This window comes from Lissotriton helveticus, chromosome 4_1 (genome assembly GCF_964261635.1).
Source record: "Lissotriton helveticus chromosome 4_1, aLisHel1.1, whole genome shotgun sequence".
NCBI classification, from domain to species: Eukaryota; Metazoa; Chordata; class Amphibia; order Caudata; family Salamandridae; genus Lissotriton; species Lissotriton helveticus.
Window position 1 is genome coordinate 2,076,038,308 of NC_136063.1, and position 22,817 is coordinate 2,076,061,124.

At 48.8% G+C, this 22,817-nt stretch overlaps 1 protein-coding gene across 1 annotated transcript in view; it reads right to left on the bottom strand.

Moving 5' to 3' along the window:
• TENM1 (teneurin transmembrane protein 1) overlaps positions 1-19,966 on the bottom strand; it is a 1,826,288-nt gene extending 1,806,322 nt beyond the window's left edge. The window contains exon 1 of the mRNA XM_078688755.1: positions 19,858-19,966. The gene's annotated coding sequence lies outside the window, so the exon portion shown is untranslated. The remainder of the gene's footprint in view (positions 1-19,857) is intronic.
• Between the last annotated feature and the right edge of the window lie 2,851 nt (positions 19,967-22,817).

Sequence of the window (22,817 nt, forward strand, 5' to 3'; positions counted from 1 at the left end):
GGGAATCCCACTCCCCAGGGCTGTGTTTTTTTTAAAGGGGAAGAGGGCACGCGTGGCTAGCCTCCCCAAGCTGATTTTGACTCCAGGGACTCCTTGTTTGGGCCCGGCATTATTATCAGGGGAGGGGGCAATACACTACCCCTTTGCGGGCCAATTTCAGCTGTGGGACATGATCCACTGGGCCCACTTGTGACTATCAGGGGAGGTGGGCACACGGCCCCCTCAGCAGGCCAACTTTGGCCCCAGGGATCACATCCCTTGGGACCACTGTTATTGTCAGTGAGAGGGGTGGCACACAGCCTTCCTCCACAGGCCTATTTGGCCCCAGTGACCCCGTTCCCCAGGGCCCAGCATTATTTTTAGGGGAAGGAGCACATAGTTCCCCTCCATGGACCGATATCAGCTCCAGGTACCCCATATCCTGGGGCCTGGTGTGATTATCATGTGGTGGGGCATGTAATCCCCTTTCCTGTGCCAATGTTGGCCATGGGACACCATCCCCAGTGGTCCAACATGATTATCAGGGGAGGGGGGCACACAGCCCCCATCCACAGGCCAATTTTGGCCCAGGGACCCCATCCCCCAGGGCCCGCATCTTTTTTTGGCCAATTTTTACCATGGGGACAACTTCTATGGGACGCGGTGCACTTTTCATGGGGATGGGTGCACCCAGCTCCCCTCCCTGGAAAGAATTTGGCCCTGGAATCTCCATGCCCCGGGACCCTGCACAATAAAATGGGGGTGCCCTGGTACCCCCTCAGGGCACCCACCATAGTCATTGGGAGCCATAGGGGGAGCCCCAAGGTACCCGTGGCACCAGCCGGCTCCCTGGCCTTGCTCCTGCCCGCCCGGAGGGGAGCAATATTTTGATCTGTTTCCCTTTACATTTTTGAAGCTCCCGCCTGCTGGGAGCAGACTTGGTGTTTACTCCCGCTTGGCCGGATTTTGAAAATGCTCCCACCAAGTGTGAGCAAAGACAGGAATTCCTGCCCTTGCCGCAGGGGGTGGGTTCCCCTGGACATTGCATCTAAACCGGCTCCAGGGGATGGGGTTCCCGGGTCATTAATGGCTGAGGGAGGAGGCTGGGTGTCCCTGCTCCCTTTGAGTAATCCGTACCACGGTTGGACTCCCCAGGCCCTTTAGGTGCTTGGGGAGTGGGGCCGTGTGGCCTTCCTCCCCATTTTGAACATTTTAATCCCTGGGCGTAGGTTCCATAGTGCCTTTAGAGGCTCGGGGCTCAAGTAAGAGTATTGGGTTGTAATAGTATTTTTAGGGTTATACGATGGGTAAGGGTATTGGGTTGTAAAGGTATTTTAGGGTTTAGGGTGGGTAAGGGTATTAAGTTGTAAGTAAATGTGTTGGGTGGAAAGGGTATTTTTAGGGTTTGGGGTGGGTAAGGGTATTGGTATAGGGTTGTAAGGGTGTTTTTAGGCTTTAGAGGTGGGTAGGGGTATAGGGTGGTAAAGGTATTTTAGGGTGTAGAGGTAGGTAGGGGCATTTGGCTAATGGTGTTTTTAGAGCTATGGGGTGGTTAGGGATATGAGATATTTGGGGGTTTAGGAGTGTGTTGGGGTATAGTGTGGTAAGGGTATTTTAGGGTTTTGGGTGGGTAGGGGCATAGGTTGGTAAGTGTAATTAATAAAAGGGGGTTGCCCCAATAAAAACAAAATGAATTCATTTAACAAAATTTGGGGTTTGGTTGCATTTTAATGTTGTTGTCAGTCTTGCTCCACCCGGCACTGAGCACAACAGTCTCTGTACAGCAGGCCCCACCATGACTGTGCTGTATGGCTGTAGTATAGATCTGCTGAATCACAGAATGGGACTATCGGGGTCAGTGTTTAATTGGTTTATCTCCTTTCTTCAAACCCGGACTCAAAAATTCAAGGCCAACAATTCCCTGTCTAAATCCGTGCCAGTATCTTTGGGAGTCCCACAAGGGTCCGCTCTATCCCCAACACTGTTTAATTTATTTATGGAACCGCTCACTGTTCTATTGCAAGCATCAAACGTACAATTTCACATGTAGCAGATGATACACAATTGTACCTTAAGATACACACACCAGATGACATCATACGGCTCAACAAAACGCTTATGAACACACAGTCACGGTTAGCTGATAACCACCTCAAACTAAACGCACTAAAAACTGAATTCCTCCTTATAGCTCCACCGGCCAAAAGACCTTTCTTGCATGAATGGTTCAAACACCTTACAGCATTCAACGTCCAACCAACCATCATCGACTCAGCAAAGTCACTGGGTATAACCTTTCATTGCAACCTCAACATGCACAAACATATTAGCAACGCTACAAAGGGGGCAAACTTCCAGATCAATACACTGCGAAAGCCGAAACCCTTCTTACCATTCAATGATTTCAAGACGTCTGTTCAAGCTCTAGTTATCCCTAGGGTGGATTATGGAAGCGTCTCTCTCTGTGGCCTCCCCAAAGCGTCCACAGCTCCACTAAGAGCCTCCATCAGTGCTGCAGCCAGACTCATCACAGGTTCGAAAAGAAGATCCCACATCTCCCCTGACTTAAAAGCGTTGAATTGACTACCTTTCGAAGCCAGAATTCACCTGAAAATTGCCTGCATGACTCACAAAGCCTTACACCATAATGTACCCTGCTACCTCACCCAGAAACTGACTATCTCTGGTGTACTAGATCCACAAGAAGTGCGGAAAAACTATTATTGAAGTCACACAGATTCAACAAGACGAAAACCTATAAACGATCCTTCTCAGGGATGGCTCCTAGGATCTGGAACACAATACCCCCAGAAATCAGACTTACCACATCTATGGCACTCTTCAAAAAGGAAGTAAAAGCGATTCTCATGGAAAAATTCACATGAACACTATCTAAGGAAACTACGAGTTCACTAGTACCTCTACCGATATCTCTTTTATAGACTTGATATACCGGTTATTGTTCTGATTTACTGTCTACATTATGCTATGTACACACATTTTACCTGTCGCTACTTTGTTGCATAACTAGCCGTAAACTTCTAGTTTACTAGTACCTCTAACGATACCTCTTCTATATACTTTATCTATCTGTTAACGTTTTGAGTTACTGTTTATTTTATGTTATGTTTACGCATCTTATCTGTTGCTATTTTGTTGCATAACTGTCCTTCACTGATTGTAAAGCGCTCTGATATCCACAAGGGTCTTGTTCGCGCTCTATAAAACTTTCAAAATAAATAAATAAATAAAATAAAAAATCTGCTTGTGTCAATCCAAAGAGCTTTCCTTAAGCTACCAAGAGACTTCTTGCTCATATACCAGTACAGCTCTTACTTTGATCATAGCTTGTTCTTGTCTATCTTCTGTCCTGTATTGTGTGCTGGCCTCAGTTATACTTTGAGTAGCCTGGTATTACCTTGCCTTGTCTCCTTGCTGAGTGTTACCTCTGCAATCACTAGACCATGCCTTCGCTCCCTGACAGCATCTTGTGGGTCATATTGAAACTGAGGAGCGAGACCTATGTTATGTTATGTTATCAGTGGTTTTATAGTGTGATACTTAGCCATGAGGGTTTCTAGGCGTTCTGTAGCAGGGATGAAAGATCAGCCCTTGGGGGTGGAGGGGTTTACTTGACAAGCCAGGTATTTAGCTTCCTGTAAGAGTCAAGAAGAGAAGAGAAAGCTCGGATGTGTTTTGGGAGGTTGTTCCCATCTTTAGTGGCCACACATGAGCATATATGTCCCCTTGCTCTGCCTTTTATGTATGCGTGGAATGTGTGTTAGTGAGAGACTGAAGTGTCTGGAAGGTTGGTGGAAGTGAATACGGCTGTTCAGAGAGGCATGGCCTGTGTTGGCCTTAAAGGGTATCATGTGCCTTTCATTGTAGACCTTCCCTGATAATTATGGCTGTTAGGACTTCATTCTGGAGTTGCCGGTAATTGGACCTCTAGTGGCTAATGTAATATACTGTTGGTGGCAGAGTTAGCTCTCATTCTACAAGGAAGACTATTGCATTCCAGCTCAAATCTGCTCTGCTGTATTACCGCTGGAATACTGCAGATTATCATGAGTGGTTTAGGTACCACTGGGGACAAGTTAATTACCACTGATTTTAACATCACAGAAATATAAGCTGTGTTAAAATGTATGACTGAAATGAAAGTGAAAGATTCCACTGCCCTAAAAACAGGGTAGACACTTTGAAAAGACACTTGGGTAAAGACAGGGGGAATTGTTATCGCCACAGGGCCCTATTCACTGCCCATTCAAGCCTCAGCGAGTTATAGATGGTATTACCACCGGCGGTGATATGGAATACTAGTGCAACAGTCCCTACCACAAGCAAACTTGTCATCTCAAATGAATGGTCATTTTTTAGTGGTTATTTTTCTGGGATACGGAACAAACCCCCAATCCCCCCGAGCCCACGAATAAATATCTTACTTCAATAAATTAACTGTGGAACTAAAACATACACAAAATAGTTATAATTATAGCACACTACTCAAAGGGTGAATCAGATCTACCTTAACAACAAACAGTAAGGAGCTGATGTAGTGGCAATGATGAACTGTCTGCCAGCTGCTTTTTGTGAGAAATGCAGCAAAAGTGTTTGTTTATACGGCTGGGGATTACAAAAATATGTACAAAATCCCCATATCAACGTGCTGTACAATTTTTGTATTGATCTGAGCCTTCCAAAGGTCATGGAATGGAAATAACGTTTCTCGTGCTTTTGTTCTTCCTAATAGAACCACGGGTTATAAATCAATACCCCTGAATTTACACGTTTTGGAAAGAGGACTGAGGGGCATATGTACAAGGGAAGTGGCAGAGTGAGGTGTTAGCCTTTCTGGCTTAATTCCTCACTCCGCCACTTTAGAAACGCAGGGCTGCACCATATTTACATGAATATGGTGCAGCCCTGCGTTTCCCCCTGCGATGGCACTACACTTAGCAGCCTAGTGCCATTACAGGCACCCTTGCACCATAGTGCAGAGGTGTCTGCAAGCAGGGAAAGGGGGACCTTCCTGCACATAAACAATTTTAAATGCAGCTCTGTATCTTCTATGTGTGCTGCAACAAACAGCATTTTAAAAAAATGATTGTTTATGTGCAGGAAGGGAGACCTTCCTGTACCTAAACAGTCATTGCCCTTTTGCTGTTTTTGTGTGTGCTGCACAAAGCAGCACACATAAAAACAGCAAAAACTAGGAGTAATGAAACATTTTTCCTCGTTGTACCAGGGTAAGACTAGGTTTTCCCTGGTCTTAACTCTGGTGCTGCCTCCTAATTACGCCTCCCTTGTAAATAGGGGGCAAGGTCAAAATAATTGGGTTTTGATTGATTGAACGAGCTATGGGTTTAGATAAAGGAGGCCGACACAACACATATCACATTCCATTCTACATTTGAAAAAGGATTAAAGTTGGGGCGGTTTAACATGAACTGCATGGAAGATGGAACACATAATGTACACGGTGAAAGGGCACTTTTGCACCAGTATCTGCACTTCCTGGACATGATGAACTCACCTTTCCAGTGGGGCATGTACCGTTCTCTGCTCTGGGCTATAAGTGCAAATGTTATTTTGTAGTTTTCAGTCAGTGCAAATGTAGGTGTAAAGTGCCCAGTCATCAGTGAAAATATCACTTGGTGGTGCTCTGTTTATACTCTGGATCCCAGTGAACTGCAAAGTATCCGTGAAAATTGAAGTCAAGAAGTGCTTAGACCAGTCAGGTCTATGTTATTTATTTATATGTTGCAAGACTTCTAAGCAGTTAAGAGCAGGTCAAACAAGAGGTAAAGTATACCTGATTGTGCAAATCAGGGGTGTCCAATTGAGGTCCTAGAAAGCTGGAGCCATGTTAGAGTTATAGGTTAGCTACAGACAACGTTAATCAGTTTCAGGTAAACTCAGTGTCGGCACATTTATCTTCAGTGGATACCATGAACATCAGGCACAGAGCCAGTCTTCCAGCGCCTACCTCACGCGCCCTGATACAGATGTTCTACGTGAATAAGATTTACCCAACAAGGACCGCTATTCCTAATAAGCTAGAGCCATGTAGAACAAAATCTATTTGCTTCAGCTTTCTGTGACAGTGAGATTGAGGGAGTTTCTGGGGCTGCAGCGTAATCAGACTCAGGCCTTACAGGAAAATTCTAGTTATTCTGTGGCATTTTACTTTAGCAAACATGGGAAACTTCTAGGACAAGGCAGGGCTGGGCTGCAGATGCCGTCTGCAGGGGGCGCTAAACAACTCTAGCAAGTACAAATCTACTTCTGTGATGAAGAGGGGGCAAGATGTTCCTTTAGATACAGCATCAAAAATAACTGCAGCATTCCTACACGCACAAGGATGTCTTTGGGCGACTTTGAGAGCACTGCAGGTGTGTGGGATGCAAATCCATGCTTAATAAATGAGTCCAAGGAAAGATAAAAACAAGCATTGGAAAAAGTTAACACACCTGGTTTTAATGTGCCAACACATTTAAACACAGACATTCACAAATATGATTTACCTGTGTTGTTAGCACAAATACTATGTATCACTTTAACGCGGATGTATGACATTACAACGCATGCTTTTACCACGCATGCCTTTACAACGCGGTATTTACAACACATGCCTTTATAACGCATAGCGCTTTGGGGTGATGGATAGTGAATAGTTTAATTTACTATTCCAACTCCAGTCCCCGTGGATAGTAGGGAAGGTGTTGGATGGTAAATTAAATGTATTCCCTATCCTAGAGCACCCCCCAGCACAATGCGTTGTAATGGTTTGCATTGTAAAAGTTGCATCGTAAAGGCACTGCGTGGTAAAAGTTGCGTTGTAAAGGATGTTTCCCCTTTAACACCTGCCATGAAGGCTCTGCTAATGCGGGCAGGGAAATAATAAGTATGGATTGCTCATTACATATAATTCATATAGGATCTAATGAATTAAGTTTGACAACCAATGTGATGATTTCAGATGTGAAATAGTCTCTCATGCATTTCAATGAAAGTACTTCCAGGAGAGCGGAGCCTACACCAACCAGTCAATAGCAGGAGGTGAGAGAGGGGTACTAGTCTGGATGGAGCAAAAAACCCCTCTAAGTATATTTTAAAGAATTGCTAACATGCGTTTTGCAAACAGCTGTGCTATCAAGCCAGTCCTAAAAGCAGAAGCCGCAGAGGGCGCATGGCTCCTGGATTTATGAGAATGTACAGTGCACGACTGCTCTTGTAGCTCACTCCCTGATGTATAATTTCCTATAATGAACTGGGATTGTGAAAAAACACTGCCTAAAGTGTGAAGCATTTCAGTGACATCCTGGTAAAAGGTCACAATTCATTTGACCCGCCATGCTTGCCTTAGTTGACCATATTTAATGTTGTCAGCTAGTCTCTCTGTGTGTTCGCAATACCTTAAGACAAACAGCATATCAATTTCAGGGTCCTGGTTCTATATAAAACACCAAGATTAATAAATGGTAATAGATATAAATATGAAAAACTGACTATAAAACTGACTATAAAATTGTAATGCAATTTTGCTCTAGAGATGTCAGTGCAACAAATGACCCTGTGCTTAATTTGAGCGGTGGTTTCTGCTTCTCGGCACCAGGCACTTAATTGCCAATACCGGTGCTTGCGACAGTCTGCCACAAGGTGACGCTGTCTGGCTAATTTAAAGATGACCTCAACAACACTTAAATATTGATTCAATATACACTGAAAATAGTTAATACCAGCTGTTGATACCATTCTTATAGATTCGGGGGCATGAAATATTCCGGATTGTCACTCATGTAGGAATGTGATTGTTTGTAGTTGTGTTGTTACTGTCATTGGCTGCATGGCAAGGGCGATCTGTGGTGCAAGCTGCAGTGGACTACTGACCAGAGCCCTGGCACTTGTATTATTTTACAAATTAAGCATTGTCATGCCCCCTGCCTAAAATGGCAAATAGGCCCAGTCACTACACTCTGGGGTGATTTATTGCAGTGGGATGTCTTTCACTTTAGGGGCCTACTCCTTTCATTGTACTTCAAACCCCTGTTCGTGGTAGTTGGGAACCAGCAATGATATTGGATGATATTGGATTTGAATACGCCATCAATGCCACCCATTGCAGTGATAATGTCGCTGAGTGGTAATTTACCACTGTGGTATATCTCCTGCAAACAAGGCCATTGATCTTTCCTTAAAAAGAGGCTCACTTAATAAATGAAGGGATACTAAAGATGTCTAAAGCTAAAGGCTACAGGAAATGTGTGCATAGGCGAACATCAATCCACCTTTAAGGGAGAGGAAGAATCTTCTTGTGGCAAGGAGGAGCAGCATCATATATGCCTCTTTAAGAAACGCAACAAAGCTGCTCTTTAAACAAATGAACTTACAAAGGGCAGAAAAAGTTTATTTTTTTCTGTTTAAAAAATCCTGAAATGTGTTTCATTACTAAATGTGTATCTTTACAATGAGTCTAAACGGATAGGTTAGAAGGCAGTGCGTGATTTGTGTCTCAGCCTGCACAGATCCGCTTTTCATATTCGGCTTCACGGGTCATAAACAGGCACCGGATTCTGCAAGCTGAACAGGAGCCGCATTAAAAGGCAATTTCCTCCAAGTGTTCACAACTTATCAACTAACAACTCTACGGAAAATGAGGATTTAAATATTCAGTATATATAATGGCAATCATTAAAGTCAGCATGCTATAAGGGCTCTAAGTTACCAAATGATGCGCGCCCAACTGAAAGAAGTTCCTCACAGGGAGCTTAAGGCATCCTTTGAGCAGGCAGTAATGTGGTCTTAAGCAAGGTGCTCCAAAGTGATGCTGCTTCAGCGCGTCCTCGGTGAGACGGTACCCTAAGTCATCCATGGGTCATTTCCACAAACGCCTGAACTTGGGAACAGAACTTTAGTCACACACGAGGGGGTTTGTTCATTTTTTGGCACTTCAAACAAGGACATTTTGCATACTGTTTTTTGTATTTTCTCTGCAATTTTCCAATCAAGGATTGCCATCTGCTTTACTACAAGCTGCTGCCTAGATGTCCTATCCATTTAGAATTTTAATAAAGCGCTACATGCCTCCCTCTGGTTACTTCAACGCGTTAGTTATAAACAAAGATAACATACAGACAGGAGACATTAGAGTCCTTATCAGTGGGAGGAGATTCCTGTTCTGAAATTCTTTAAATCCCATGGCAGAGTGGAGTGCAATCGAATGCATACTGTGTTTTAAATGATAGTATCTATATTATATGTTTTTCACACTGTATTGCACTTTTACGAATACACTCATATTCGAATAAAGTTTTTGAGTTGAATTGAATGCTTACTGGAGCAGTTCCGTTTTCAGATTTTCCTTAAAAGATGCTAGCCTGGTTCTCCTCTGAATTCCAAATATATAAAATCCCTGGGTCTCTGGACGCCCAGAGGTCTACCTTGATGTTTTTTTAATGTCTGGAGGCTCATTGGTAGACAAGGTGTGCCCTGGCTGATCCCAGGCGTCTGTTCGCACATAAAGCTTGTTCTGTTTCCACAATGACTGCGCAAATGTTTTGTTGCCTGCACTTCAGGGCACAGAAGGTGTGTCACAAACCGTGGTATGACACTCAATTCTCGCCCTCGGTCCCATAGGAAGGCACGCCACGTGCACACCATAGGCCGCTTCAATATGGCGAGATATATCTTGAATGGCACGGGGTGACAGGGCGCGCGAGTGAAAGATGGCGCTCCGGGCACTTCGCTTTACTCAAGGCCAGAGGGAGCGCCGCGCTGCAGTTGTTGTTCACGGGGTTGCTGTGCGTGGGACCTGTCGTTAACTCAAGATGGATAGACTGACAAACACCACACAGCCATAGTCAACAAACTCCCAGGATGAAATGTGGTGATATTACACTGACAGCCCTGACAGGGGGCGTTTTATTGTATTCTGAGGCACCCTGTACGATATTAAAAACGTGTTTATGAACTGGTGAAAGAAAAGCCTGAGAGGGTCAGGACGGCGACATTTTCATGTGAACTTTAGGTGAAACATATACTTGAAATGTATTGTTTTGCACTGGGCATTCTGTAAAGTGGGGCCTGCAGCTGCAATGTGGACGGTATGATTGGCTATTCAAGATTAAGAAAAAAACATAGTATATTAACTCACTTGAAAGTACAATAGTCACAGCTGAATTGATAAGCGATTCTGTTGTGTTCAGATACAATACATTCCGTGCCGAATAGTCCCCCCCTCCCCCACACTTCCCCCCCTCCCCTCCACGGAGTTCCGCTCATGGTTCTGTTCATTTACAAGGGGACGTCGCCCGAACATGTTACTTCCAAATTTCGAAGCAGGTCATGCAGGGTGTGCGTGCTGCTTTAGGGCGCACCGGTGCCCGCAGCCCCGCACAGCAGCTGCAGCGCATGTGCATTCATGCCGACTTGCCTTTCACCGATGCACCCGCGTGGTACCCCGACTCGAGCCCTGGGAATAAGGACAGAGTTGGTGAAAGTGTTTTCTGAAGTTTGGGCAGCTGATTTAATGCCCATTTACATCCAGACTAACTGAGCATCCGAGTGCAGCGCCACTTCCACAGGTTCTGCCCTGGGTGGGAATTCACAGGCCGAGCTGCCGTGTCCCAGGGTCATTAGGCGATCCCAGCATTGGAGCCCACCTCGCAGCGCTACTTCCACAGGCTCTGCAATGGGTGGGAATTCACAGGCCGAGCTGCTGTGTCCCAGGGTCATTGAGCGCCCCCAGCATTGGAGCCCACCGCGCAGCGCTACTTTCACAGGCTCTACCGTAGCTGGGCTCGGCGTCCGGTGCTGACTGCTCTCAATGAGTCTTTTCTTATCTAGCTACGAGCGGCTCTGTCTCCTAGGGCCGCGCTGCCGCCCCTAGCACGGGTACATTGCACTGATGTCAACCGTACTGGCAGACTTGAGCCCCCTAGGCGGCGGCTTCCGCCCATGCTCAGCCGTAGACGCCTCAGCCACCGGGTGCTGAAGGACAGCGCCTCTCTCTGACCATCTGCCACCCCCATTCACAGCAGCACCACGCTGCTGTCCTAAAACGTTGAGTGCTGTGTTCACCTATGTAACCCGTGGAAAGTATCTCCCCATCCCCCTGCCCCAGCGAGGCTTTAAGCGGCCGCACTAACGCCAGAGGCACGGGACAGCTCACGTGAGGCCCTGTTTACAGTGATTGCTTCCACGGCCCCCCACACAGCGCAGCCCGCGGGGCAGCGCGCTGCACATGGACCAGCTCTGCCTTTCATAAAGCCAGGCTGGGGAGAGGCCGGCAGTGTCCCGCTGTGCACCGGTGTACCGAGTCAGCAAAATTCGACCCTCGCACCTGGCGGTTCCGGTGACTCAGCAGCTCACCTGTGCAGCGCCTTGAGTGTCCAAGTTCCTTCACTGCGGGCATTCGTTCTGTTCATCCTCGTCAGCAGCAATCAGGCTATTGAACGTAAGAAACTCCCGGAATGACTCCGCGTGGAGGTGTGGAAATTGTGTTGGGTATGTGGCGCCCCCTTTATTCCGGTTGTCGCCACGCGCTTTTGGACGGTGGTTCCCTCATGACCAACCACGCTCGGTACGTGCACAGAAGCCCTCGTTCACGGTTTAAAGATCTGATTACAGGAGCCGTCTGAGAACCCCACGGACAGAGAACTATGGGGGGTCTCTGCCCGCTGCCCTGCCCACCAGTTGGTAGTCGGTCTGTGCTCGAATCAACCCCTCATCCTGCTCAGGCAGATTCGAAACCCTTCACCTGCCTGTGCAAACGGGGGCAACGTATGTATTATACTGCAAGGCCCTGGTTCCAGCTTTCCACATCTCTACAAACACACCCGTTGCATTGTATACTTTTCGCATCACCAAGTAGAAGCGTCTACTTGCATAATCACTCCTTGTATGTCCCTCAATACGAGAAACGAGTTTTTTTAATAGTAGATCAGTGAAATCTCACCTTGCATTTGTAAATGGTACATTTGTGCACGTGTGCAAACATATTCCACCCACAAAAAAACGAAAAGAAACACTTCATAGTTCAATCCGCAATGTAACCCATCAAACGCCAGGTCCTTACCCAACAGTCAAAACTAAGGCCCAGATTTACCAACGGTTTGCTCTTGTGCAAAGCAATACAAAGGGGTGCAAAATCTTAGTGTGCATTTACTATTCAAAAGGCGCCCTTTTTTTTAGCGCAAAACACATTTGTGCTGCCTTGTGTTGTTTCATGTCAAAGGGGCGTTACTTGCGTGAATCAGCACAAATTCCCATAGGTGTTAACGCAAAGCCTAGTCTACAAAAGATAGACACAGAAAGCTTTGCATCAGAAACAAACACAGCCTAGAAACAGGCATTAACCAGGGGAAATGTGTTTGTCAACACATCTACACAATACACGTGTGCTCCAGTGCACACATACATCTGATGCCAGGGATGCTTCTGAGTTAGTCTAGGCATAGAAATGTATACTGAAAGGATAGGCTTCCAATGCAGACCCAGTGCTGGACAGCACACTTCACCACTGCACCGTGGTGTGAGTCTGTGCGCCAGTGGAGGGGGACACTAGCAGCATGCCAGTCTTAGAAGAGATGACTACACTGTGTTTTCATCCTTACAAAGCAAATGTGATTGTCACATTATGTTACAAACGAGCAAATACGACCTTAAGAGTTTAGTCATTCATTGGACCTGGGCAAAAGATTTCACTGGAACACAAGATTGCAGTCCTCAGGTAAATGCATTAACATACATCACTCCATGGTGCAGAAAGTCGTTGTTGCTTTAATAGCACCACTAGCTCAGTTACCCCCTCTTCAGCAACACACCAAGCACAGTGCTCTACCACATTGTGTAGAAACCCAAACACAGAGCCCCGCTATTTACAACTTTAGCTTCATACCCTTTTCAGTGTCACGCCACCCCTTCCATAGTACAGCCAGCATCATGCCCAAATGCCGACCCTTATCATGTTACCATGCACCGTGGCCCTCCATAGTGTCACATTAACCAGAATGCCCACTGCCCATCCTTAGTATAATGCCATGCACAATGTCCCATCTTTCCTTTTAACATAACACCAAGTCCAGTGTCCCATCTTCCTTGTGTCATTAGGGAAAGCAATGTACCCCAACGTTCATAACTTGCATAAAACATATCACAAGGCCAGACTGCTCCCTCTTCATCATCAATCTAGCTATATTGTGCAATTCACAGGTTTATAGGATTTCACTAAAGTCCTACCGAAAAGCCTCTTTATAGCATAACACCAGACAGCATGTCACACTGCCCTTGGCTAGGATTCCACTAAGCAGAGTATAGTGGTGTGTCCTATTCAGAATCAGACCAAGCACGGTGAACCTATGTCTATGTCTATTCAAGATGCTCATGCATACCTACAAAGCCCTCCACGAGCTAGGACCTGCATACCTCAATCATCAGCTGAACTTCCACCAACCAGCCAGACACCTATGCTCCTCTTCACTCGCACACCCTTCTGCACCCGCAGAGGCGGCCCCTCTGTCTACATCGCAGCCGAGACCTGGAACAACCATTCCCTCCAGCCCTGTACGGCACCCTCTCTGGCAGACTTTAAAAAGAGACTCAATACCTGGCTCTTCGACAGAGACGCAGCTCCCAGATACCCCCAGAGGAGACAGAGTTGCAAATGCTGATTGATTGATTAATTGATCTATAGCATTAGCCCTCAACAATTATCCGCTTACCCCACTTCAAAAGCTCCCCAAATGCAGTGCCACCCTGCCTCCTCTTTAGCACCGGCTGACGACCCGTTCCCATTTCCAGCATCACAATATATTGTAATTTACGTAACCTTTATCCCATGTTCATACTATCTCGCCCCTGGCACAGAATACTACCGGCATGTTATTGCTCCCCATGGCACACCGCTCACCACGCGTCCCTGATGGGATTACATCAAACAGCGGTGACCACTTAATATAAAAACTGATCAACGGGCACTCACTTTATTGTCCTCATAAGCACAGTGCCCTCTGCAATACTGGAAGCCGGCTGGCATACCAGCTTCAAAACCAACACTTGAATACACATTGCTGTCTTCAGTACCATATCCCAGCACACCATGCCATCTTCAGTATTTCATGGCAACACAGTGCGCCATGTATAGTTTCACACATGAGCAGGTGGCCTCTTTCGTAACATACCAGGCATGATTGAAATGTGTGTTTTGCCAGTGTAACTAGTGTAATTTTATGTTACTCTTGTTATGTGAAATTACACTAACAAGCTACATCATGTAATTACATGTTGTTCATAGTAAAAATTAACAGCATATGCACTGGAACAACATGAACAACAGAGCACAAGCAGCTGTTGTGTGCGTTGCTTTTGTTTTTTATCACTATTTTGAATGCAAAATGTATCCTCCGTCCAGTGCTTAATTTGTAAAAAAAAATAATAATAATGAGTGCCAGGGCTCTCATCAGGAGCCCACTGTAGCTTTCACCACACATTGCCACTGCCATGCTACCCATGATAGTAACAACACACCTATTAAACATCACACTCCTACAAGTGTGACAATTCGTACTATTTCAGGTCAACAACGCTATAAGAATGTCTTGGGAGGCAGGTAATAGTCATTTTTATTGTATATTGAATTAATAATTAACTGTTGTTGTGGTCATCTCTAAATTAACAAATTAGCCAGACAGCACCACCTTGTGGCATAGTGTGACAAGCACCAGTGTTGATAATTAAGTGCAGGTGCCGAGCACCAGAAACCACTGGCTCAAATTAGGCACTGCCTCTCTCCAAAGTTTATACAAGAACACATTTTTAGCTAAATTATGTTCCAAATGCCAGTTTTTACATTGCATGTCATTTCACACTGTTTTGCAGAAATGTTGTGCAATTACACAAAAGCAAATTACACACACTCCTATAACATGCCATTAACGTGTGCAACCTTCAGTACTACTTCCAAGTATACTGCAGTATATTGAATCACCAGCATATACAACTTGAAATCTTTAGCATCATACTAAAACACTGAAACAGAAACGTCAGCATTAGATCAGAGCATAATGCAAATATTTACTAATAAACTCAATCACAGCATGCAACAGTACAGCATGACATCATCAATATTATGCTCAACAATTAGCGTGACATCTTCAGAATTACACTGGTGCATTGTATGTCATTTCAGTGTCAAATCAGTGCAGTGTGCCCTCTTCAGTATCAGACACGAGCAGAGTTTTCAATCTTGTCTATTACACTAAAGCACAACATTCCTTCTTCAGTACAACACCTGGCCGGGCACAATGTGCCATCTTGAGTGTCAAATCAGTGTAAAGTGTCACACAAACAAGTGTGGCATATTTTCAATAATGCTAGAGCACGCAAACCCATGTTCACTATCACACGCAAGTGAGCCACCTTCAGTATCAGCCAGAGCAGTGCTTTATATTCAAAATCACACCAGAATAGTGCACAAAAGCACAGTGTTGTATGTTCGGTATCATGAAAGAGCGCAGTGTGGCATAATCAATGCAAAAGTGGGTAAATGTATGTGGTATTTCTATAGCAAAGACGTAGCCCAAAGGCAGCGAGGCACTGTATAGGGTCACAAACAAGCATAAAATCAATGAGTTATAGGAAAGGTAGCTGGTTTGTGGATGGTTAATGCATTGGGATATAGTGTTGTTTAAAGATGTGCGTCTTCAAGTCTTTACTAGACTGGAGCAACATTGAGGGCAGTCTTGATAGATATGAGGATGTTGTTCCAGATCCAGAGTGTATAGATGGAAAAGGCCTGCTGCCTTGTTTTTTATGTTTTACACCTCCTAGTCTGCAGTTTTATGGTGTCCGCGCTGCCAGTGCACCAAGAACCACTGGAGATGGTGAGCGTGCCTGTAAGATGAGCTGGAATGCTAGCGGTGATGGCTTCATCAACGTTCAATATCACACCAGAACATGAATTATATTCAGTTTCACCCAAGAGCACAGAGTTTGATATTCTGTACCACACAGGACCAAAGAGCGCCATAATCAATATCACGCATGAGCACAAAGTGTTATAGGTGATACACGTGAGCATTGTGGGCCATTTTGAGTATCGCTCAAAAGCATATTATGCCATCATTATGATCACACCACAGACCACACTGTGCCATTTTCAGCATCATTCCAAAGCCTAAAAGGACGGTTACAGTAGCCCATCCGGGCAGGTCTTTTATCTTCAGTTTGAGACAGTATCACACTTCAGCACACCATGCCATCTTCAGCTTCTTACATGGGCACAATGTGCCATCTTCAATGTCGTTCTGATGCACACTGTGGCACTTTCAGTCTCACAGGGGAACACAATGTGCCATCTTCTTTTCCAGGCTTTATAACAGTATGCCTTCTTCCATATCATACTGGTGCATGATACACCATTTTCAACACGTACAGGAACACAGTATGATATGTTATTATCATATGGGAGCACAATTGGCAATCCTAGGTTTAAAACATTAGCACCATGTGCCATCTTCATTATCATTCAGGTCTACGATGGGCCATCAGAGGTATCATGCAGGTACACCATGTGCCATCTTCATTATCACATAGGTCTACGATGGGCAATCAAAGGTATCATACAGGTACACCATGTGACATCTTCATTATCACATAGGTCTACGATGGGCCATCAAAGGTATCATTCAGATACACCATGTGCCATCTTCATTATCACATAGGTCTACGATGGGACAGCAAAGTTATCATACAGGCACACCATGTGCCACCTTCATTATCACTCAGAAGTACAATGTGCATCATTCACTATTACAGAGGAGCACATTGAGCCGTCCTATATATCACACATTAGCACCATGTGCAATCTTCATTGTCACTCATGCGCACAATGGGCCACACTGTTTATCATACAAGAGCACCATGTGCCATCTTCATCAATACGTGAACCACAGTGTTCCATCTTCTATATCGCACTGGAACACCGTGTACTAACTTCATTGCCACAAAGAAACATGATGGGCCATCTTCACTGTCACTCAGAAACAGCAGGTGCCATCTTCAAACCTGAGCTGCAGCAAAGCCCCATCTTCAGAATCCCACTGCAGTGGCATGCGTCATATTAAACATCACACAGGAACACGTGATGTCATCTGCACTATTACACAGGAGCAGAATGCACCATTGTCAGTAACTCAGAGGCTCACCCTCTTTAATATCTATGGGGCCCCATTGGCACAGGTTGTCCGCTCTCTCGGTCTGGATATTCTGTGATATACTGACGACACGTAGTTGGTGGGATTGATTGGAGAAAACCAGGAAGCAACAACAGCCAGGTACTGTGACTGCCTGCGTGTTGTGGCATCTTGGATGAAGCGGAGCTGTCTTCAACTTAACGGGGGCAAACCTGAAATTCTATTATTCGGCAAAGCACTCAGACCTGGTCCGATGATTGGTTGCCCATGGAACTGGGCACTCCTCCCTGCCCCCCAAAAGGAGGAAAGAATCTTGTTGTTCTGCTGAATGAGTATCTTTAACAGGGCAAGCCAAGTTACTGCAATCTGCAATACTTGTTTCTGGAATATTTTCTTTACTCTGGAAGGTCCTCTACTGACTCCTGAAATGTAGAAAGACCATCACTTAGGCTCTTCTAACCAATCACCTTGGCCTCTGTAAATGAGTGTGTGATGTTGCGCCTGCAAATACTCCAGTATACAGCTGCTCACATGGTGTAGCATCTTCCATCTGGCACCTGGGCAGGTCCGGTTCTAAAATCCCTTTATTGGCTACCTGTGACTTACTGCTGTATTTTAAAGCTTCTTTGCCTCGCTCACAGAGCCTTGTCCGGCGAGGGTCCAGTTTACCTACGTACAAGAATCAGGTGTTACCAGCCAGCTGGGTGACTCAGATCTTCTGACATGGACACCCCCACCACATTAGGACTACTCGAAACGGAGAACGGTCTTTTTCCGTACCTGAGCACTGGAATAAGTCCCCCCTTGCCACACATTTACTGTTAGAAAGTTGCTAAACCCCTGGTTATTTTAACTAGTCAGTCTTACTTTTGGTTGTGACTGCTATTGGTCTTCTCTGTATCGGGATTTAGCGCCGGGTTACTCCGGATGGGGTGAGCTGTTTACACTTTATTACATGCTGATAACACAACATGCAGGGGTACAGTGTGACCGGATCAGCGTGTTGGCTTCTGAAAATATTCAACCCGAATAGATGCACGCACTCTGCGACCCTTCAGCACTCTCAGCCAGCACAATGTTGTCACTTCGACCACAGCTCACTCGTTCAGCAGCAGCATCCACAGCATGCAGTGCACTCAACAATCCCTTCACAATCACACAGTGTTACTCCTTCAGCCCAAGTCACACCATCGCCGCCCGCGCCAGCATCGCGCACTCCGTCTTATCGGCGGCCGCTCTTCATTTCCTCGTCGCGCACGAGGACATGAAGTGCGACCGTCTCCTCGCGATCACACGGGCCGCCTCGTGCACCGTGCCGCCTTGTGCACGGGACCGCCGCACACTCACCCCGTGGCCCTTCGGCAGCAGCACTAGATTCACTCGTGGACACTGTCTGAGTGTGAGCGCAGCTCCACGCCGGAGACCACCAGTAGGTCCACGTGCCTTGGGCTTCACAGTCAGGTGCCTTGCACCAGTGGCCAGCCAGTGCCCCTCACATCCTAGTCAGACCATGAGAGGGCAGCGCGTCTATCACACCAGCACATTTCATACTCCCGCGCGCACTCCGCGGGCTCCTTTCAGAATAACCAGCTGTGTTTCCTTTCCGTTCACAACAGATTGTAAATCGTCCACTCGAGCAGAAAGGGCCCCTGCCCCATTGCACCCCTCCCCCACCCCCCACACACACACACACCTGTGAGCGGCATCACACCTTCACTCACTGTCCTATCACTGATTATGCTCACACGGAGTACGATCTGTCCTCTCAGAAGCACACGGTGGCCACAAGCAGCCATTCTGGGATACCACAGGGTGTCTGCTCGGCCATGCACTACTGTATGCACCCGCACCCCTCGGGATCACACGAGTGCACGGCCCGTACCACAGCCGTGCACGGTGGCCACACACACTCATACCAAAACATACCTCAGCCTTACACCACTGCATGCACACCGCACCCCCTCGGGATCACACGAGTGCACGGCCCGGACCACAGCCGTGCACGCTGGCCACACACACACCTACACCTCTGCTTACACGTGGCAATCGGCAGAGCATTTTTTCTGCTTCAATTCAAAAACTGGTCGGTGTAAAATCATGAAAGCAAAGATACCTGATGCGAATTCTGCTATATATATGTACAGTGACTGCTCCTTAACGTGTATTTTGATCTTATGTGAGGGCTTTTTAGTGCAACCTTTGGTATTGTCCTTACATAAACTGCGTGTATGGAGTTGGAAACTGTTCTCTGTAAAGCGCTGTGATGTCTACTGGGTCTTGTTCGCGCTTTATAAAACGTCAGGAATATAAATAGTTGCTTACCAGCATGTGTCTTCAGAAGCATTCTTATGCACAGTCGCACAGTCTTCCATTCCAACATCCCTGCATATATCCACGCGGGTACACCGTATCCCCAAAGGATCACCCGCACCAGCCGTCTCCTCAGCACCACATCTGTCCAGCGCTCCTCGCCCTCGCGCCCACGAACACTCAGTGCTCGGAGATTCACACCCGCGCGTGGCGCCCCATGAGAAGCGCCTGTCTCACTTGTTACATCTCACCGCACCGAGCCACCTTATGACACCCGCAGGGGGCCCGTCCCTCAGTGCCCCCCTCCACCGCCTGGTTAGGAGCCCCACAGCACCCCATGCCGCGCCGCACCCACAAAGACCGACACACCTACCTGTTCAGCAGAGCGCGCCGCTCCACCGCGGCTTCCAGGCGCCCTGAGGCAGGCGCCCAGGTGCTGCCATGGTCCGGGCTCGGTGCCCCTTGCCACCGCTCTCCTTCACGTTTATAGACAAACTAGGATCCTCAGCGCCCCCGCGGCCCAGCACAGGGGTGCATCCTGCAAGCTGCGAGCAGAGTACGTGATGCTGGCGGGCGCCGGTGCCTACCCCCGTGCAGCTGGTGTGCGCTCTGCCAGCGCGCCCCAGCAGCCGGATGCCACCAGTGATCTGCGCCCGCAGGCGAGCGTGCCTGCGCAGGCTGGCTCTCCGTCACTGCGGGCGCCTGCTCGGTCCCTGCAGGAGATGCTGCGACTCCCTGGCGGCTGCTCTCCCTTCCTGCGGGACAGGGCTTCCTCTCACGGGCTGCCCGGATCTGAGTCCCTGCAGACTGCTGATTGGTCCAGGCAAGTTAGTCCACTGTCCCGGAAGGCTGGCGCCATGCCCTGCAGACTAACTCCGGGTCCCTGCAAGCCCCGCTGCTCTTTCTTCCCAGAGTGGCAGTGTCTCCTTGCAACCTGCTGGTGGGATAAGGTACCTGCGGGATGGTGCTGGGTCCCTGCAGGCTGATGCTCTACTCCTGCGGGCTGATGCTCGGCTCCTGCAGGCTGATGCTCTACTCCTGCGGGCTCATGCTCGGCTCCTGCGGGCTGGTGCTCGGCTTCTGCAGGCTGATGCTCTACTCCTGCGGGCTCATGCTCGGCTCCTGCAGGCTGAGGCTGGGCTCCTGCAGGCTGAGGCTCGGTCCCTACAAGCTGAAGTTTAATCCGTGCAGAATGCTGCCCAGTGCATGCAGGTGTGTGCTGTATCCACGCATTCTGGTGCTGCCCCCTTGAAGCCCCCTGCTGGCGTTGTCCTCAGGCGGCTGTCTCTGTGCTCCTGCAGGCTGGTGTTATTCCCCTGCAGAATAGTGCTCCGTCCCTGCAGACTGGTGACCCGTCCCTGCAGGCTGGTGCTCCGTCCCTGCAGGCTGGTGCTCCGTCCCTGCAGGCTGGCACTCTGTCCCTGCAGGCTGGCACTCTGTCCCTGCAGGCTGGTACCTGCCTGTGCAAGCACTCACACCCTGCCGTCGCCTCCTTGCAGCCAGCTGCCGCGCCGCCCCTGCCGGCGGTTCGCCGCCCCTGGTCGAGGGATGCTGAGTCCGCTCCCGCAGGCAGATGCTGGTCCTGATGCTGCCGCCTCTGCCGCGCGCCTCGTCCTCCTCCAGCTCCAGAGGCAGAAGCCGCTCTTCGCCCCTCTCAGCGCAGAGCCAGAGCTCCCAGACTGTACCATCTGCGCCAAATGCGATGGGGGCGCGGGGGAGGGACGAGAGAGGCAGGCGAGCCCACCTCACGGAAGAGGAGAGAGAAGACGGAGGGGGTGAAGAAGCAGCGAGCAGAAGTCTGTCAGGCACCGGTGGCGCCTTCAGATCCGACCAGCTGCTGCCAGGGTGAGGCAGCGATGGAGCAGAGGAGGAGAGAGGCAGAGGGGCAAAGGGGGCAAAGGGTGGGGACCGGCGCGCGAGGGGCAGTACAGGCGGGGAGAGGATGTGCTGGGATGAGACAGAGGTGGGCAAGAAGGGTAGGAACGGCAGAAGAGAGAAAGGGATGTGTACTGACAGGGGAGGACGGAGAAGATTGAACGGGCGGGGATGAACGGGCGCTGTCTGTGCAGCAGGGAAGCGTGGGACGGAAGCAGGCAGACGAGGGGGGCACGGTGGAAGCAGGCAGAGATAAAGAGGGTGTGATCCCAAGATGTTATCAGGCAGAGGGTGGCTGAAGCAGGCAGCGTGGAATGGGGGCATACGGCCGACCAAATGATGGTGGAAGGAGGGAGATGGGTATAATTTGACAGAATGGAAGCTAGAGGCGGAGGGCAGGACATTAATGGAACGAAGAGAGAAGGGTAGGGAAGGGTAGAAGCAGACAGAGGAGACCAGAACAGTCGGGGCAAAAACAGACGGGAGCGTTCACTTGAGGACAGACAGGGAGGCGAGCGGTCACTGGGGACGGGAAGGATGGGCAGGAGCCGGGCAGAGGGTGGGCTCTCGACGTGAGCACGGCGGGAAGAGGCAGTGGCGGGGACTGGGAGACCAGAGGCGGCCAGAGTAGGACTCGGAGTAGGGTAGCAGTGAGTAGGAGATGCGTGACGAGCAGACAGAGACGGGCCAGGGAAGGCGGTGCTCGAACTCCAGGAGGGAAAGCAGAGAGGGTGGCAGGGGGCACAGACGGGGGAGAGCAGAGAGGGTGGCAGGGGGCACAGACGGGGGAGAGCAGACGGGGGAGAGCAGAGAGGGTGGCAGAGGGCACAGACGGGGGAGAGCAGAGAGGGTGGCAGGGGGCACAGATGGGGGTGAGCAGAGAGGGTGGTGGGGGCACAGTCGGGGGAGAGCAGAGGGTGGCATGGGGCACAGATGTGGGAGAGCAGAGAGGCACAGACGGGGGGAGCAGAGGGTGGCAGGGGGCACAGATGGGGAAGAGCAGAGGGTGGCAGTGGGCACAGATGGGGGAGAGCAGAGAGGGTGGCAGGGGGCACAGATGGGGGAGAGCAGAGAGGGTGGTAGGGGGCACAGACCGGGGAGAGCAGAGCGTGGCAGGGGGCACAGATGGGGGAGAGCAGAAAGGGTGGCAGGGGGCACAGATGGGGGAAAGCAGAGAGGGTGGCAGGGGGCACAGATGGGGGTGAGCAGAGAGGGTGGTAGGGGGCACAGACGGGGGAGAGCAGAGGGTGGCAGGGGGCACAGATGTGGGAGAGCAGAGAGGGTGGCAGGGGGGCACAGACGGCGGGAGCAGAGGGTGGCAGGGGGCACAGGTGGGGGAGAGCAGAGGTTGGCAGGGGGCACAGATGGGGAGAGCAGAGAGGGTGGCAGGGGGCACAGATGGGGGAGAGCAGAGAGGGTGGTAGGTGGCACAGACCGGGTAGAGCAGAGCGTGGCAGG